General features: G+C 39.8%; 1 long non-coding RNA gene across 2 annotated transcripts in view; it reads left to right on the top strand.

Moving 5' to 3' along the window:
• LOC108242194 overlaps positions 1-17,929 on the top strand; it is a 249,138-nt gene that overhangs the window by 119,978 nt on the left and 111,231 nt on the right. The window lies entirely within an intron of this gene.

Genomic DNA, 17,929 nt, shown 5'->3' with positions numbered 1-17,929 from the left:
AGTTTTGGGGCCTTTATCACAATGCACACTATATATCTTGATGTTTTAAAAGCTGCACTTGAAGAATGGTAAATTCATCCCTGGCTTGTATAAAATGCACTCGTGTGATGATTCAGACACACATTTGGTTGATTTCATTAAATCACCTGGAAGCTGTTCGGTATTATTATTTTTACAACATCCTGTCAGGTGGTTAAATAAATGCACTTGTATAAAATAGACCAGTGTTGCTTTTAGGGGATGTTTTGCAGAGAACATCATTTCATTTAGTGAAGTTTGTACGATATCTGAGCCACTGTCAGACGGTAAAATGCTATTTTTCTTCTTTTTGTATTCTTAAATTATTGTTTCTCGATACTTGTTTACTCTCTCGGGCTCTTTACATTTTTATCCTTTGCTCTTTTTTTATTGCTCTGACTGCTGTTTTCTGCAAGTAAGACACCTACTACCCAGAACTTCTGCAATAACCCCACATAAAAAACTGTGAACCGTCCCCTTAAGATTCCTTTACGTGTTTTTACAAATAATGTCCTGGAAAACTGTGTGTGTACTGTGTGTGTGTGTGTGTGTGTGTGTGTGTGTGTGTGTGTGTGTGTGTGTGCAGTGTGGGAACAAACGGCGCTGTGGCTTTATGCTGGCACATGAGTGTACTCAGTTGCAAGGATGTACGTATGTGTGGAGACAGTTATTTTAGTCTCAGGTGCGTTGAGGAAGGGAGGGTTGGGTGTTGTCTTTTGGCAGGAGCGTTGGTGTATCTGTGAGGCTCCCCTTCCATGGAGAGCTGATTAAATTACTGTCCTAGAAAGGCAGATAGTTGTCTCATAGCACACACACTCTCAACACATCACTTCTACCTGTGAATTAGTAGGGAAATTATAGACTTTCCCCAGACAGTTGTGTGTAAACTTAAACCATTCAGTGGTCCACAACTTATAAAGCAGCTTTTTAACCTCTCAAGGTTCTGCAAAGCACTGTGCAAAGTTTCTCATTCACTCATTCATAAACACAGGTTGGAGATCGAACCCCAGATCCTCCGACCCCTACTCACTGGGCCGAGCTGCCCAATTAGTGCCTTTAAAAAGTTTTACAGAAGTAAACTTGTCGCCTTTGCCTTTGGAAGCTGTTCTTTGCCACAAAAAAGTAAACTCAAGATGTTTTGATGCTTCTTTGCAGTATGTTTTTTAATTTGTTTTCAACTGAAAGCTTTATTGCAAAAGGAATTTTTCATGATGACTAAAGCCTCCATTATCAGCATCTGTTTACAACTGCACAATTTAACAACATTAAAAAGAAACGGAAGTAGAATCAAGTAAAAATATTCATAGGCCATACATCAGGCAAACAGTTTCTTGCAAAGAGTAACAAATGAACAAAAGAGTAACAAATGAACAGAAGAGTAACAAATGTATGGAAGTCATGTGGCGAAAAAATATGATTTAACTCTAAAACATAATCTATATGTATGGTAAGAATAAATGAAAGGGAATTTAAAAAGATTCATTAATGGAATTGTTTTTGGAGGCACAATTTCAAATGTTGCACATTGGACTAATTTACAAAGTTCTTGCAAAGGGAAACTTGTGCCTCGAACTTTGCTGCCATCCAAACGGCGCCTCTCTCCTCTGATGCAGTTTGTTCAGTTTTAAATTGAGTATTATGCACACATTTAGAGGAAAACCAGCCTTTGTTGATGTAAATAACTGCAAATTCAAAAAAAAGCACCTGTTTTTCAAAGACCAGCGTCCTTTATGACACATTTAGCATCAAATTTTGACATTTTCCTGAAAGCTCGTGCTAATTACGTTTCAGAGGAAGGAACAGAGGAACTTTGTCAGTCTGCCACACTGCAGTTTTTGTAAAAAGAAAGCTAAATGCATTTTAAACAGCCTCCAAAAGGCCACTGTCATCTCCACAGTCTCTTTGGTGTTGAACTCTAGTTTGTTGTAACTGCACCAAGCTAGCTGCTCGACCTCCTTCCTGTATCACTGTCCTGGATCAAGCAGACATCTAGCATCTTGTATGCAAAATTTAAAAGCATAATAGAGGCATCTAAGAAGAGGTATTCATGAATGGATAAGAAGAAGAGTAGTGGGGAAAGTACACACCCCTGGGGGATACCAGTGTTGATTGCCATGAAGGTGCATGTTTATCTTTTCCAGTCTCACAACCTGCTGCTTGTCCTTCAGGAATACTTGTATAAAGTTTTTATTTTTAAGTTGAATTTGACTTTATTTAGATTAAAGTCTAAACTTAGACCTGCATCCACAGAAAAGCCCTTGAATTATTCTTTGCAAAGTTTTCATCATCTTCTCCTTGAGAGAGTCTTGTAATAAAATGAAGTTCTTGTGCTCTAATTAGCATTTGATCTGCTTTTATATCCTTGTGAACCTCATAAATGCCACATATTCAACAAATAAAAATTAGGCTTAATTAAAACGATTAAAAACTCCCATCTAATCTGTCAACATACTGTGTTTGTCGCTCACACACTACTAGCGTGTGCGTCTCCTCTTCATGGTTCACAAATTAAGAAGATGACTGTATAATGAGCAGGTCCTTAAGATGCACAAACACACGCCCACATGAATATGTCTATATACACAAACAAACATGTCCTTAAGACAGGCAGCGCTTATCAATAGCTGTTAATTAAATTCTTGTATGTATTGATGAAAGACTTTCTGTTTATATTGAGTTTGTGTGTTCTCTTGTTTGTTTTCTTTAATGAAAAGATTTCACCTTGCAAGAGTAAGGGTTGTATCAAGTCTTTTTGTGTTCAATGCATGTGTTCAGAGTTTTATAACCTCAAAGTAAATACAGATTTGACTGGGGGAAGATATAGTTTGAGTTACGATGAAGATGAAACAGAAACGCGGCACCGAGAGCATTTACGCAATTAAAGCACATCCCAAAGGCAAATCTATACCAAGACGTGATTGGTATGCAGAAATTCAATGTATGCATTTTCTAACAACTCACTTTTTTTTGTCTGTAAATATTTTGCGTTCTCGCAGGCCTGAAAAGTAAAATTACTTTGATAAAAAGAAGGCTGTATTTAGCAGGTGGGACGCTCTTGTTTTATTTTTTTATTTGTCTGGAGATCCTGTGACTGCATGCTAGATTATTTAAGCTGACAGGAAGGTTGGCTCAGGTAAAACTAATTTATTTATATTTTAATCTTAACACTTGCTTGGCCCCTTTTTAATTTCTTTTTCTTTAATTGATCAGATCAGATCAGATCTAGGTCAGTTCCATGATCTACAGAAAAAGCAAGGCGTTGAAGACTGATGTAATTTCTGGATTGGTACATAAATTATGGCATTAAAATCGTACTGCTTACTACTTGGGCTTGAGTCGCGCTACACTCACTGCAGTTCTCCTCCTGAACAGTAGGTGTCACTACAAAGCAGGAATGGCACCAGAAGAAGAGCTGAACCACCGATGCGTTGTTCCTACACATTTTCACCTGATCTGTTTAACTTTTTAGCAGATATCTCCAGAGCACACATGGGCATCTTACGCACCGTCTCCATCCGGATTGTGGGAAGTCAATAAAAAAATAAAAATCATTCTGCTCTGTAGACATGTTATACTGGTGGACCAACTGTCCTCTCCTCCTCTTGTTGTTGGTACTTGAAGCCAGCAGGAATTGTTTTATGGAAGGGTGGCGCAGTGGTGCAGTGGTTGGAGCTGCTGCCTCACAGCAAGAAGGATTGCTTCCCGACCTGGAGTTTACATGTTCTCCCTGTGTGCATGTAGGTTTCCTCCCACAGAGCAAAAACATGCATGTTAGGTTAATGGTTGTTTGTCTCTGTGTGTCCCTGTGATGGACCTACAACCTGTCCAGGGTGTCCCCCGTCTCTCGCACAGGGACGGCTGGAGATAGATGCCAGCTCCCCGTGACCAGGAAAGAAGCAGCAGGTAGAGAAAATGGATGGATGGATGAAGATATCAATATATATTAGTTTATGCTCTGCACGCAAATCCAAAATTTAATTTTGCTGTGCTTTTATTTTGAAGGCCAGCTCAATGATATTTACAGCAGTTTCTCGTGCATTTCTTGGGCGTGCTCGTTTACCAATGATGTATATATGGAGTTAAGGGATTAAGGTGTTATCGTCATGTCAATCCTGCAAAACATGCATACTTTTTTCCACTGTTAATTATTCAATATCAAAAGATTAAAGTCTCACTATGAGCAGTCAAGATGTTTTATTGCCTAGTTGCATTGTCTACCCTTAGCAGCTCACGGAAACCATATTTATATCTTATTTAAAAATTGATATTTGGCATAATTTTTGGTCCTTTGAAATGCCACCCTGAATGTGCCCACTCCTGCTGTAGAAACTAACTTAAGTCTTAAAAAAGATTTTGTTGCTAATGTATCGAGATTTAATCCCCAAATTGTGTTTATTCTGCTCCATCGATCCAATCACATCTACATATGTGCGTCTGTGAATTAGATAAATCACAGACGTTGCCAAACCTGACTCAGGGAGTCTTGGCTTTATGTGCTTCATTGAATGTTGTTTTTTCTTTTTTTACTTCTTTACCACTTGTTTTTCACCAAACCTTTAGACTATTGTAAATCTTGAAAGATTAAATGGATAAAAACATCCCAGTTCTGCACATGAACACACATTGCTTCATTTTGTAAAGCAATTTGCTATTCGAGGTCTGCTCTGCGACGGGGAAATATATTCATGTGGTCTATTCTCAAGTGCTCATTTAAGGTCAACAAATCACAGAGAACGGATTTTTGTCTTGACCCTTGTGGGTCTTTATTATTTTTAGTGTAACTGCTAACTGCTTCCCTTTTTTTTTTTAAAGTCACATTTGAAACATCAAGGCCAGGCGAGCACAAAAAGAAATGCTTGTGAAACATTCTGCTCGTGAATACGGATCATAACCCCTCATTTCACGTTTATTCCTCTCAAATTAAAACTTCACCTTTGTGTATATTAATTTAAAGAGATTCCAGGCATCTTTTATTACTTTTCTCGCAGAAATACAGCCATCAATAGCTATCAAATGTGCCTGTCATGTTTACTGCTGCTTTTGTGTGATCGTATTTTGACAGTGTGTGTGTTTGAGTCTGTCTGTTAGGAAAATATCTCAGCAACCACTGGACGAATTTGAATGAAACTCACAGCAAGTAATTATCAGATGTACATTAACATTTGGAGACAACCCAATTTAAGATGGCTGTGATAGATCACGCAAGATCTTTGTTTACAATTTTCCCAAAAACAGTTTATAGTGAACTCTGTCTGTTAGCAAAATATCTTATTTGGCAGATTTTAATGAAACTCTCAGGATATGTCACGACGGGCGGAGATAAAGTTAGAAAAAAAAAATATATATATTTTTAAACAAAAGTATTTTTGACGTGGCAGCAAAATTACAAAAAATAAACAAAACAAAAAGGCGAGGCAAGAAACAAGAACAAGACTAGAGACAGTGAGTAAGTGGAGCAGATGACCGGGTTTAAAGGACGGAGAATAATTATGGGAAGTGGGCACAGGTGAGTGATAACGATTGCGGGCAGGTGAGGATGGGCGTGGCAGGTAAACAAGTGCAGACTGAGGACAGGTGGATGATGGCAAACAGGAAAACAGCAAAGACAATAAACGAAAACCAAAAAGAAACCAGAAGCAAAACACTAAATACAAAAAGAAACGTCGTCAAAACAAAAACTGACAGGATAAGCTCATAAGGCGTACTTCTAGAAATGATTACCTTTTGAAGCCAACCCAATTCAAGATGGCCGCCTGATCTTAAAAACACAAAAAAGTTGTTATAATTCAGTCAGTTTTACAGATATTGAGCTAAACTTTGATGTGGTTTTAGCTGAGAGTCATTCCCAACATACATCTACAACTGATTGTCAGGTGATATGCTTTCCTTCAAGGAATGCTACGTCTTTAATAAAAAAAGAAAAAAGTAGATTTAGTTCCTAATATATCATGTTTCTCAGAGTCGCCCTTGTCCCCTCTTGATTCGCTGTGTTTCCTGCATGGTTTCTCTCCTCTCGCAGCTCGGCACCATCTGTTCACCTTTAGCAGGAGAAGGAGCTGACGTTCCTCCCCGGCTCTCTTTTAAACTCCGACGCTGTGACTTGGACTCGTGCCTTTAACAAAACGACCAACTTGTCTTTAAACGAGGACCCGCTCTGTCTTGAAGACAGCGCAACTGAAACAAAATGGCTTTTGTGTTATTTTAACTGTAAAAATTCCTTATTTTTTTTAGATTTTACGTTTATCCGAATTTCCTCTTCACGCTCCACTAAATGAACTCCCTCCCCCCTCCATCCTCCACCCTCCACCTTCCAAGGTCTCCTGTCTTCCCCTCCATTTCCCATCCACCCTGCTCCATCTTGAGGACATATGTCAAGAGGAAGCAAGCATCTGCTCCTTAAGAGGGATTTTGTGTCCCGCGCTCCGCCGTTTTGTGCCAGAAGTCCGACGGTCGCACGGCGGCAGTATGGCCATGTTGCGCCTGGCTAGAAAGTGGGACACGGACCTGGAGGGAGGCTCTGTTTGACTTTATTCGGGTGTCTGTATCTTGGTGGAAGTCAGCACAGATTTCTGTTGATCTGACACAAATATGCAGAGGGTAGTCTGACATTTTGAGCTGCAGAAAATCTGCAATAAGACCAGAAAAGGTGTTTGATATGAACTGCAAATCTTGGAGTTACATGTTTGTTTTGATTGTGAGTGTATTGTACTGAGAAATATTCTTTAATTACCCGATTATGAAGTTTGTTACTTTACCTTTTTAAAGACTAGTTAGCGTGTGGCCAACATTTTCATTTCTATTACTGCTAAAAGTGTCAGGGTGGTTCTTCTCTTCTTCTGCTTTTTGCTTTGGTTTGGCTCATTTGATTCATTCACGTACAGGAATGTTTTTTATTTTGACACCTTCTTTGCTATGTCAGTTTTTATTATTCTACAAAAAACATCAACTGAGGTGCATTCAGGATGAAAAACAATCACATATGCCATAGAAAGATAAATCAAAGACAGCTGGTCTCTTTTAGTAATTGCCCATCTCATAAAATGCAGACATTTATATGATTTCCTGTGTTCATTTATTTGTCTGTTAGCAAAATATCTCATGAACCGGTGGACGGATTTTAATGAAACTCTCAGAAAATAGTCATTGGATCTACATCTGCACCAGATTGACTTTTGGAGTTCATCTTATTGGAGAAATCTGCCTCAGACTACTTCGTCTTCTGCTAATTTTAGCTTTTAAATGGCCTACTTTTAGCTTTTAGCTGGTGTTCTGCTTCTTTTAGTTTTAGTAACCTAGTTTTAGCTTCTTCAGCAGATTTCAGATTTCAAAGTCCTTCAGCATTCACTCTGTCTTTTCGCAGAAAATGCTATATCTGTATGTTTTCTTTTGTCACTTGTCTGGTTTTCTCTTGATGATGATGATGATGCACTTTATAACACCAAGCTGTTCCTCAGTCTTTCATGGTTTCCAGATTTCTTCAGCAAGAATTCATGGATTGCTACACTATCACAACAGAAAAACATGTAAATAAGACTCAACAAACACTACAGTCTGCCAGACTTATTAAAAATATTAAACGTGTCTGGTTCGTAAATAGAATTTTTAAACATTTCCCCACAATTTCGCGCTATTGTTTTCATCTCTAATTGTCTATTTTTAAGCTAAACACTAATAAAATTATAGGTTTCTAAAAAGCTAAAAGAATAAAATGCAGCCTATGCTAATACTGCCCCAACCCCCCACCCTCCCACACACACACGCACACACAGTGCACTTTAAGACCTCTTTGGTCCTCAATTTAGCACAAGAATAAACAACAGCAAGGGGAAAGAAAAGAGTAAATGTGTCATTAATAAAAAGAAAGACGAGCTAATTGTGTTGCATGCTCTGGAAAAATCAAAAATCCATTAGAGAGAGGAAAAAGGACGCTGAACGTGGCTTTTTGAAAAACAGATGATGTCTCACAAAGGAAGAAAACCAAGAGCGCTTTTACCTTTAATTTAGTCCTATATCCTTGATTTAAGATGGTCTTCTTGTGCGATTCTGTGTGTGTGTGTGTGTGTTTGAATGTGTTATTGTTGTGCTCTGCTTAATGCATGCCAATGACTCAGGCAACTTTATCTAATCTCCATAAATGGCCGTACAGTTCAGGAAGGTCACCAACACACACGTGTGCTCACACACACAAACGCATCCCCATGAGAGGGAGCAAAAGGAGACAATAATTGAGAGAAATTAGAAGAAATGATGGAAGGGACCGGTCGGTAGAAAGAGGAATGAGAGAGACAGAATGGACTCTGGGGTGAAACAATTAGCTCTGTCATTTGGTATTTGTACTGCTTTTCCAGCTCAGAAAGGTCACCATGCTCCTACAAATGAGACGATATTTCACCACACGAGTCGAGTAAGGCAAAACATTTCTTGAAAATCCTTTCTCAGAAACCAGACAAGAAAGTTTGACGTTTTATTACAGCTAATAATCTCAACCATGACCTTTTTTTTCTTCCAAGAAACTCAAAACTGAAGCATCTTAATGGGTTTTAGTCATAATTACTTATATAATTCAGCTGTCCTTTTCTTAATCGTATCATTCTGTCCTGAGTCAGTAAAGATCAAATTTGTCAGTACTCAATCTAATACATTTATTTTCCCACAGCATAGAGTTGCTCTACAGTAACATTGAAGTTATAAAAATCCTTGCTGCTCTTTGCAGGAGTTGTTTTTGATGTATTGCTGGGTAAGGAGTCCATTGTGCACAACTAGCTGAGACCTGAGCAATGCAGGCTACTAAGACCTTCATATCGTCTTTAACTCTTCTTTTTTTATATATATTTCCAGCAAAATCACACCGAATGATGTGGACATCATATGTTTCTCTATAGCCATCATTTCACTGGGTTGTGACTGTTTGCTTCTAGTTTACATTCCCAAGGGAGTCTCCAAAATGTCTCACATTGAGTAAATTTTGAACACGTTCAAAAACAAGCGTCTGGAACGCTCCTCAGCTGATGATAAATAATAACTTCAACCAAATCTGCCAATCAACTGTCCTCCAATTAGATCGTAAACGAGGGAGTGGCTAACAAAGAGGGTACAAAACTAGCTGAGGAGGTACGATGAGGTGGACAACAAAATAATGTGGACGCCCAAGAATACAGATTTGCAAGCCGTCCGTAATCGTCAAAAACGCTGTGCGGCTCACTGGTCACAAACATTTTCTAGCACTTTCTTTGCAATTATGAGTCGTCAACTAGTCTCCTGCAGCTTATAGAGAGAGAGAGAGAGAGAGAAGGTCCATAATACATGCAAAACAAAATACACAACACATACACACAGCACACAAAACAAAAGACCTCTATCCAATCAGTTTCCAAAGTTCAGATATGTAACAGATGGCACTGCATTCAGTGTTAGTCAGCATTAAGATGACTCTATTATCAGACTTATTGAGTCGACAAATAAACTTAGACGTAAAGTTTCTTAAAGCAGCCGTCAATGTGCCGACCCCAGCAGACACAAAGGCCCGGTCCCAATACTCGCCCTCCACCCTACGCCCCTCTATGAAGCGTGTACTCAGTCGAAGAACACAGAAGGGTTCATTGCTGGTTACAAGCGTGCAGACTTTGGAGAATTAGGACAGCACGGATTACATCATGGACTTGCGCCTCTGCGTCATAACTGCAACATCCAACATGGCCGACTGGTCCCTGTTTTGGTATTTTAAGAAGGTGCCAGTACAATTTTAAAAGTACAGTTTAGGTATTTTTGCTTTCCAAAGTCATTGCAGGAGATATTTGGCTGTTCAGATGTGTTTTGTTCTGACTTGTTGGACATGGAGCAAAGTTTGATCGTATACATCAGAGTGAAACAAGAATTATTTCAATACTTTACATTTAAAAACTGCTTTTTTCGTGACAGACGCAGCTTCCTCTGTCACCACTGCCGTATTTCTGCTGTTTAATTCAAAACCCTTTCATTGTCAAGAAAGATAATAAAAAAACGTCACATGCAGCGATGAATTGTGGGTAAACACTTCGCCGAAGTCCGCCTGGATCCGGGCTTAGCTGAAGGGCGGATGTAGTACACAAAGGGGGCGGGGCTAAAGAGCACTCCGGACAATTGGGACACACTACGCACTCAAACCCTTTACCATGAACGTGCATTTGAAGGACACAAGGGTGGAAGTGTGAGTATCGGGGCCGGGCCAAAAAGTTCACTGGCACTGCTCCATCTGGGCTTCTTTAATAAAAATCTTACTGGGTCATAATAAGCCTCTTGCAATCTCTAAAAGCTAGCTTTTTTTTTTTTTTGGAATTCCACAATAAGTATGCCATGTACAGTGAGGTACAATACGATCTAAACAAGTTCTGCTTTACTTCATCAGAACAATATCCAGATTTCTGAGACATTACATTCGCTTGTGTGTTTAACGTACAGCACTGATGGTTAATCTTCATCATCTGACAGCCGATCTGTTAACAAATCCCTACATGTGGGTCTAGCATCTCCATTATTTTCTGCTGTATATGGTTTTCTGTATGGGGTTAAATGAAGATTCAGTTCAGTGAGGCTGAGAATTACCAGCAGACAAAACCTGTAAAAGTCATGTAGCGAAGCCTGTATGCATCACCTCAGATAAAATGCTCTAGTGGTGGAAGTGAGCTTTTTTGTGCAGCTGAGAAAATGACTAAATTTAGGAAAGTATGGCTTGCTCTGGTCCAGTGTCGTCAGAAAAGCACTTTTTTTTCCTTCTCATGGATTTTAAAGCAATATTGTAGATGGAGATGCTATGCTGTATCTGGAACTGAACCGAATGTGTCGGGAAAGAGAGATGAAAGTAAAACAATGGTTGTTTGGACTAATTTTGCAGACAGAAGCAACAGCAGTATGGCCATCTCATCCGTCAGACTGTTGCTTCCATCGCTCAACAGCCCCATCATTGTCTGCTGTAATCGGCGAGTCCTATTCATAATTTTGAGTTCAGGTTTTATTAAAAAACGGGATTCACAAAAACCCCAAGGTCAAGTGGCTTTAAATGTTCATTTGAATTTATGATGTCGTACGGCGGCAGTGTAATTAAAATGGTTCCTTCGGAGTTCTAGTCTTCAAGTCTTAGCTGTGCATTTACGTTATTTAAGAGTTCTTGTTGAATAGATGATGTGGAATAATTTGTGAACATATATCATCTTGTTGGATAAAAGGATGGACAACTGCCTAAAATGTACAGCAAAAAAACGTGGCTAAAATACGAAAGCAGAGCCACGTAGTAAAGCTGTAAAATAAATGAGTCAAGTTCTAAAGAAAAGAAAATAAAACTCTCAGATGCAGCTGTGATTAGGTGGGATGTGAAATTAAAAGGATTGTAATTTACATTTTGTGTGTTTGAGTGTGTGTGAGAGTGTGAACATGCAGGCACCGGTACTTTCATGCTGTCACAATGATATTCCTTTTATTTTAAGGGAGGTAATTACCGCTCACTCCTTTCAGCCTTCATGTTTCTGATTTTGCTGTCTTCTCTCTGCTTTGATTTTGATCGCTGCATGACACCTGGTTAGAGCAGTCTCGGGGGTGTGTTGGCACTTTGTATGCGCGTGTGTGTGTGTGTGCTGTTGGCATTGCCCTTTGTCTCTTTGAGGCCATCTGGAGTTGTGGGAGTACACACTAGGACATGCCCACACATTTATAATGGTGAACATCTGAGCAGATTCTGATGCTGATTTCAGGGTGGGCTCTCCAGGTTCCCAGATTTAAGATTGATGTGCTTTTACAAAAACAAGAGGATGCTAACAGTCAAGGAAAATTGGTAAACAGACAAAGCAAGCCATTCCAAACACTACTCACTTTGTGTTTGTTCTAAACCAGGGGTGTCCAATCCTGGTCCTCGAGGGGCACCATCCTGCAGGTTTTACTTGATTCCCTGCTCCAACACACCTGATTCATGGTAAAACATGCAGGATGGTGGCCCTCGAGGACCAGGATTGGACACCCCTGTTGTAATGTAGCAGGCTAATTGTCATCATGCAGGTGACTGTATGTTGTGCAGACAGAAACCTCTCCTCAGCACTTTCCTCCGTCCATCCAGCCATGGTCGTGTTGCAGAGGCAGCAGGTCCAGGAGGGAAACCTTGACATCCCTCTTCCCAGTGACACTCTCCAGCTCCTCCCGGAGGATCCCAAGGCATTTTGAAAAGCCTCCATACTAACCAGATGCCTGAAGTACCTCAGGAGGTGGTGCATCAGCTTTAGCCCAAGATCCCATCGAAAGATGGAGCTCCTGTGCTCATCTCTAAGGCTGAGCCCGGCCACTCTACGGAGGAAGCTCATTTTTTGGTCATGATCCACACTTCCTGATCACAGTTCAGAGTTCGAACGTAGACACGCCATTATATTGAGAGCTTTGCCTTTTGACTCAGCTCCCTCTTCACCATGACAGACCAGAGCGATTCCCTCGTTACCTCAGACGAGGCCCCGATCCATCGATCCATGTCCCGCTTCAGCCCTGCCATCACTCGAGAACACCTCCGCTTGAGGCGAGGACTCACCCCCCCAACGCTAAGGGAGCATTCCACCTTTCTTTGTTCAGCACTTTCCTGTAATCTAAAAAACAATCAAATCTGGGAGATGGACCTTTTCAGAAACTCAAAAATCTCAAGTGTGCTTTCACTTCCTTTTGCTTGCATCTGTTGCAAAATCCAAAGCTCACCCAAGGTTTTTCATAAATGGGTGATCAAATGTCGATTTGAAAACTGCATTACAAACTGTTGACATTTTTTTCCCAAAGCTACCTTGAAAACTGGTTACAGTTTCAACCCTAACCTCTAGTTGAACAGGCACTTGAGGCCTCATGCACACCATGAAAATTTTTTACAAATGGGAACATGGTACCGGGGAATGCTAGGTAGGCTAAACATTTCTTTGACAGGTTTTAGCTGCCAAACATTGACAAAGGTTGATGGGTCAATAAATAAATAAATGCTTTTTTTTTGCCAGTGGTTGATGCTGAAATTACTATCACAAGTGTTTGAAGGTATTATGCTCAAAATGCTAAAGCTAGAATCTCACTGGCCTGCAGTTGGTGACATTTGCGAGGGCGCTCAGTTTCCTTGTCTGAGTTTCGATGTTTTGTGTTGTGGCAATTTTGAATATGTTCAAAAAACTTGCACCACATATATTCTCTGAAAATGGTCTTCATAGACACCTTACACCCTTCTCAATTTAGATTCTTTAACTCTCGAGCATTACTGGGATTTTTATGTATGTCAATTTATGGTTCAGATTTGACCTCAGGTTCTTGAACACGTCTTGTAAGCTGTAATTTCAAGTTAAAATTTGTTTTTTTCTTACAATTTTGAGTCTCGAACTACTCAACAGTTGCAGTTTACTGAGATACTACCTTAAGAGTATTTTTGAACTTCGCCCAAGCTTCAGAGCCGTGCTGAACTAAACAGAAAAAGAAAACAAAAAAAGCGCAGAAAGAACTTCCTACGTAGCTGCCTGAAAGAATATTTTGCAGCAGTACATAATATAGTTACCTAGTACTTATCGGGTACTTACTTGGTATGTAAATCATACATACTAGGTACTCACCTGGAACAAACCGGGTCACTCCCAGGTTTGTGCTCTGAAAGTACAGGCTAACAATACAACCCAGTGCCCGGTACGTCTCATGTAAATATGTACCCTGTATGTACCTAGTAAGTACCAGTTGAGTACTTTGTACGTACTCTAAGTATAGGGCAATAAGTTGCCTCATAATACCAGATAGTAGCTACCAGATGCAACCAATTAAATGGTAAATGGCCTGCACTAGTCTCCAAAGTGCTTAACACTACAATCAGCCAATTAAGTACAATTAAGTACCCAGTATGTACCATTTACATACTGGATAAGTACCCGGTATGTATTTGTACCAGGTATGTAGAGGGTTGTATTATGCATTTCTACTGAATATTCATACAAAGACTTCAACGAGATAAAATAATGCAAAATGTTAGCTTTTGTTGTTATGCAAAAGAAAGAAATCAGGGTTTGTTTTTGCGTATTTTTGCAAGTGATGTAATGTTGTGTATGATGCAGGTAGCACACTGTGCTCAATCCAAGCCCTTCAATCCTTTTATGTCAAAATGGCCCTCTGGGCGGGGGGGGAATGTTTTCCACCTGTGAATAAAAGCAACGAGTCCAAACTGTAGTGCTCGACAAATTTAAACATTTTCATTCTGACGTTCGGCTCTCGTGTCGAAGACGTTTCATGCTGCCGCTCCTGTGTGAGAAAAGCTTGGATAGATGGAGACAAAGAGCAATGAATTTATTTAGGAGTTCAGCTGATAAAAGGTGAACATGGAAAAAAAAAAAAAAAACCTGTGAGGGGGGAGGGGGCTGAGACAGGATGGCTGGAGGTTTATTTAGGTGTAAAGCCGGCTGCCAAATGGGGTGAATAATAGATGTGAGGGAGCAGATGATAAAAACGTTCCCGTTACCTTCCAGCTCTCAATTTATTTTTCCTTGTGATTAGGGATGAACAAAAAAAGGGGGATTAATTAACTGACATCAAGTTGTCAAGAACTTTTTTTGTTTTGAATTTGACTTTTTTTTTTTTAAAGCCCTGTTGAAATGTGTTCAATCTGGCGACTCCATTCAGCATTTCGAAGCTCGTGAATAGGGAAGGGCAATGGCTTTTTAAATATTCAAAATAAAGTTAAAATTGTCAAATTGGAAAAATGAATGCGACCAACATGACTATCCTTTTTAGATCTTTTTTGTATTTGTTTTGCTTTTCACCAGCCCCTGATAGGAAACTGCCAAATTGTTTCTCCAACGGTACTTTTTCAGTCGGGGGACCTTTTTTTTTTTCGACACGATGCCGACCTCCCCAAAAGAAATAAACAAAAACCTTGGTCCCAGAGTCTGTTTCTGCTGTTGTATTTTATTTTGAAAGGTTACGAGTGAGCCCTGGCTGGCAGAATTAGCAGCAGCACACATTTTTGTACTCGAAGAATCAGGATAAGTGGAAGTCTAATATCAATCGATTATCATTTTTTTTGTTTGTTCGTTTTTGTCCACTTTTCCATGCAGGGTTGCAGAGATTTGGTGACTATCTCCAGTAGTCATTGGGTGAGAGGTGGAGTGTCTAATATTCTTAAAAACAATCAAATAGTTAAAGATGAAAAGCATTTTTTACCTGAAATTCCAATCCTTACTTGTGATAATGTACTTTTTTTGCTGTCAATTAAAAGAAATCTTTTAAAAAGGGTCAATTTTTTTAATCCAAAATCACTGTAAAGGCAGATGTACGCATACTTAGAAGTAAATATCCACGCAAACAGGGAAATATAATCAGTGATCAAGAGAACAATGTTCCCCTCTGCACACTGATCTTCTCCCTCATTCACCTTTTCCATCTTTTATCTTTCTCTTTCATCCCTCGTTCAGTCCCATCGGGCCCGGGACCTGAGCAGCTGAGCTCAGATCCAGTTGGACGTGTTTGCGCCTCCCTGCCCCCCCCTCACCGCACAGACGCACGCCATCAACACTCCATGCACCGCCTCTTATTAATTTTCCTTTCCTTATTCATTTGAATCAAGACTCTTAAGTGTGCACAAATGCTGACCTTGAGCTGCAAAAGATTAGATACTTGAACTCAGACTGAAGAGATGAATCCATCCTCTCGGCGTGGTGGTGGGGGGGACCTTGTGGAGACGCGACAGCTTACTTTTCTCGGAGATGGGAGGCAGCCATTTCAGGGAAAATTAAAGCTTTCCAAGGATGCTGTCAGAGGCATTGAGAAAAGTTTTGTCTGAACACATGTACATTGAATTGGCTCTTTTCACTCATCCTCCCGTTTTTTTGTGTCGTTTTGTTTATGCTAAATTAATTTATGTCCTTTGAATATTAAAGATGCATCCTCCGTGAGTTTCAGCAGAAGATTATTGAAAGTTTTTGTTTTTCATCAGCTGATGAAAAGATCAAGAGGGTTCTGTCTCAAACTTAAGAAAAAAAATTAAATTTCTTTAGTCTGAATTGAGAATGATGTCCCATCAATGAGCTCACGATTCTTCCAGCAGTATTTTATTTTTATTTTTCAACGATTAAACGTAGATGTCTAGGTCATTACCTTGTCTTTTATATGTTTCTGAAACAGTTTTTTATTTTGTGGAATCTTTTTATCCTGACATGAAATATGAACGTTTTTCTGTCTTTATAAGGGGAGTTTAAGACTGATTGAAAGTTTCAATTAGTTATTTTGTGTTACAAATGCTGTATTTTGCAGTAGTTTCTCATTAACCCCCTCACCACCACAATCACGGCAAAAGTGTTTTGTCTGTTAGCAAAATATTGCATGTGATTTGTGCAATGTTAGTTTTAAGGTTTGACTAAAATAAATGCAATTCTGTCATTTTTAAACATATAATCTTAGTTTATTACTCTGACATGAAAGGCAGCAGGTGATATTCATTCCTTTGAGAAGTGATCAGCCTTTATTTATATATATATATATATATATACATATATATATATATATATATATATAATATAAACTTGTAGATCCGCAAACAAATAAATTCTCTGAAAGTCATAAAATGAAAAAGGGTTGTTTACACAACGCATAACTATAAGGAAAGAAAAAAAAATGGTGAAATCGGGGATTTTATTACAAGCAGCTTATGTTGCAAGGAGACAACTTGCTTCTATCTCTTGCATTTATTAAAAAAAAATCTGTATTCTGTTGTTTATGAAACAATCAAAAACATCCAACTCGCCATTTACTTCCACTCATCTCCAAGGCGTTCCCAGACCAGAGAGGATCCATCAGCCCTTCAGCCAGTTCTGGGTCTACCTTGGGGTCTGGAAAACAAAAGGCAGTCTAATCCTGAACCACCTCAGCTGACCTCTTTTGAATAGGAGGAGCAGTGACTTTACTCCCAGCTCCTCCTGGATGATGGAGGTCCTCACTTCATCTCTAAACTTGAGCCCAGCCACACCACAAAGGAACACCGTTTTAGCCCCTGGTATTCAGGATCTTCTTCCTTTGGGCATTTTCTGTACCTCATGACTATAAGTGCGGGTTGGAAAGTAGACGGTCCAGTAAATCGAGAGCTTTGCCTTTAAGCTCACCTCCGTCTTTACTACGACAGCTCAGAGCAAAGTTCTCGTTAAGGTGGACCCAGATTGTTGAACTCCACTTCAGGCAGGCCTGGAGGGAGAGTTCCACCTTTTTCCAGTTGAGAACCAATGTTTCAGACTTAGAGGAGCTGACTCTCATCCCAGCTCCTTCACACTCATCTGCGGACCGCCCCAGCGCACGCTGAAGGTCATGGCTTGAAGGCGTCAACTGAACTGCATCTTCTATAAAACCCTAAGGCTCCCAAACCAAACGCCCTCCTCTCCACGACTATACTTTGATTTTCTGTCCATGAACACCATAAACAGGAACGGAGACAAGGGACAACCCTGGTGGAGTCCAACCTGCTTCGGGAGCGTGGACACAACTCCTGCTTTCGTTATACAGTGACCAGACAGCCCTCAGAAGTGACCCAACAGAATGACTCGTAAAAACGTAGTTTGGTCCACACAAATCCATACTGTTTGGACGATGTTTGTCCAAACATTGTCCCCCCCACCAAAAAAAAACCTCAGCTTGCATGTAAATGAGAAAAGCAAACTGTAAAATATTTTGTGTGAACATCTTAGCTGCCGATGACTGTTTAGATTCAGTGTCTTTCCATCAGTTGTTCTTGCAGGGATACTAAGTTTTCCAGGGTTTGGAGAGTTTCCATGACTTTGTTGCATTAAAGAATACCTGAACAATTTCTGATTTTAAATGTCCAGGTTGCTACTTTTTCTCTCCTGTAAATTTGGTTAAGAGCTTCCGGCGTTCATTCGACTCTGGTAGTTTTGAAAAAATGATGGCAGCA

This window comes from Kryptolebias marmoratus, linkage group LG23 (genome assembly GCF_001649575.2).
Source record: "Kryptolebias marmoratus isolate JLee-2015 linkage group LG23, ASM164957v2, whole genome shotgun sequence".
Classification (NCBI taxonomy): domain Eukaryota; kingdom Metazoa; phylum Chordata; class Actinopteri; order Cyprinodontiformes; family Rivulidae; genus Kryptolebias; species Kryptolebias marmoratus.
The sequence above is the reverse complement of the archived record's forward strand: the minus strand, read 5'-3'. Positions and strand labels throughout refer to the sequence as shown.